This window comes from Arachis ipaensis, chromosome B9, assembly GCF_059453495.1.
Source record: "Arachis ipaensis isolate K30076 ecotype BB chromosome B9, ASM5945349v1, whole genome shotgun sequence".
Classification (NCBI taxonomy): domain Eukaryota; kingdom Viridiplantae; phylum Streptophyta; class Magnoliopsida; order Fabales; family Fabaceae; genus Arachis; species Arachis ipaensis.
In genome coordinates this window covers 55,322,927-55,325,082 of record NC_142444.1, presented here as the reverse complement: position 1 = coordinate 55,325,082, position 2,156 = coordinate 55,322,927, and the positions used below count along the sequence as shown (strand labels likewise).

Below are 2,156 nucleotides of genomic sequence, written 5' to 3'. Positions count from 1 at the left end.
GTAATCAGCTTGTTCTGGGCCAGCAATGCATCCACATTATTTAGCTCCATTAGTCCTCTAGTGTTGCCTCTTTCAACAGCAAAGAAGTAATCATTCTCAGCTATAGTCTCAATGACATCTATGGCTTCTTCAATGGTCTTCTTATTCAGAGATCCCCCAGATGAGTGGTCCACTGCCTTCTTTGATTCATAAGAAAGACCTTCATAGAAAATGTGTAACTGCACCCATTCATTGAACATATCTGGCGGGCACCTTCTTGTCAAGTCCTTAAACCTCTCCCATGCTTCATATAGAGTTTTACCATCTTGTTGCCTGAAGGTTTGTACCTGAGCTCTTAACCTGTTGATTTTTTAAGGATGATAGAATCTCGCCAAGAATTTGTTCACCACATCTTCCCAAGTTGTTAAACTCTCCTTCGGGAAGGACTCCAGCCATTTGGATGCTTTGTCCTTGAGTGAGAAGGGAAACAGAAGCAGTTTATAGGTGTCAGGATGAACACCATTAGACTTCACAGTATTGCATATCCTCAGGAATGTGGTGAGATATTGATTGGGATCTTCTTGGACACTTCCTCCGAATGAACAGTTGTTCTGAACAAGGGTGATGAGCTGTGGCTTTAGTTCAAAATTATTAGCATGTATGGTTGGCTTTTGGATGCTACTTCCACAGTTTCCTGGGTTTGGATTTATGTAGGATCCCATAACTCTTCTCTCTTGCCCAGCATGATGCACTGGACCTTCTCTGCCATGGTTATGAGCCTCTTCTTCATGATGGTTCTCCATATTCTCATCTATGTCTGGTTCAAAGTACTCTTCCTCTTCCTCAGCACCAACAACTCTCTTTCTTCTTGCTTCCTTCCTTAATCTAAGGAAGGTCCTCTCAGGTTTAGAATCAACAGAAGTTGAAGCCCCGCTTCTTCTACCTATCATACAACCAACAAGGCCAAAGCAAAAGGGAGATAGAGAATATTCTTGTTAAAAATGCTGTTAGTGTGAGTGATGCAATATATCAAATAGTTAGTGGGTTAATGAACTGAATTGTAACAAATACGAGAACACCACAAACGGGTAGGGGTAAAGGGAAGAAAATAACTAAAACTGAAAGTAAATTACTCAAACAGAATTTAAATCAAACAAAAGAAAAATGCTCAATCTAGTTATCCACCAATTTAATCATTGTTGATACAAAATCAATCTCCGGCAACGGCGCCATAAACTTGATGCACGGAACATGTCTCTCAACAATTTTCCCTCGGCAAGTATACCGAATTGTCGTCAAGTAAAAACTCACAATAGAGTGAGGTCGAATCCCACAGGGATTGATTGGTCAAGCAACTTTAATTGGAGGAATATTCTAGTTGAGCTAAGCAAAATTTGATTGGAGAATTGTAGGAAATTAAATGGCGAAAAGTAAATGGCGAAAAATGTAATTACTGGAAATAAAGGACTGAATGTAAATGACGGAAAGTAAATTGCAGAGTCTTAAATGGGGAATGGGGAAGATGAACATAAAAGTAAATGGCAGAAAGTAAAAAGAATGGGTAAGATCAGAAATTGGGAGTTCATTGGGCTCAGGAGATGTTGTATTCTCCGGATCAAGTTCATTTTCATCTCTTCCTCAATCAATGCATTCATTGATCTCCTTGGCAATCTTAAGTGATTGAATTCCAATTCCTTGGTAATTCAATCTCTCAAATCTTGATCAATAGCCAATTCCTTGGTCTAATTGCTCATAAGAAGAGATGAAGTGTGGTCACTGATTATACCACATGTATTCCCAAATCAAAATGTTGGTAGGATTATATGTCACTATATCCATCCAAACCCCAATTTGGTCCAACATGAGAAAGCATTTCTAGCATGATCTCTTCATTCCTCTTCTAAGGTTCCGAAGAGATCCAAGTATGAATAGCTTCTTTTCCAAGACAACTACCCAATTGGATGAAGATTGAAATCTTTCTAGTAAAATCAAGAGAAAAGAAAGAAGAAGAATAATGAAAACTATTATTGATCCATCAAATTACACAGAGCTCCCTAACCCAATGAAAGGGGTTTAGTTGTTCATAGCTCTGGGAATGGAAAACAAAGATGGAAAATACATTCTCAAAAGCAGAACTAAAAGTGCAGAAAAAGTAAAATTCTATAGAGAGTAGTTCT

The 2,156-nt window shown here is 38.4% G+C and overlaps 1 non-coding gene across 1 annotated transcript; it reads left to right on the top strand.

Annotated features, from left to right (window-relative positions):
- The first annotated feature begins 234 nt into the window (after positions 1-234).
- LOC148544721 (small nucleolar RNA R71) lies at positions 235-341 on the top strand. The gene has a single exon (XR_015901491.1). It is a non-coding gene; the product is annotated as a small nucleolar RNA R71 (small nucleolar RNA).
- The last annotated feature ends 1,815 nt before the right edge of the window (positions 342-2,156 follow it).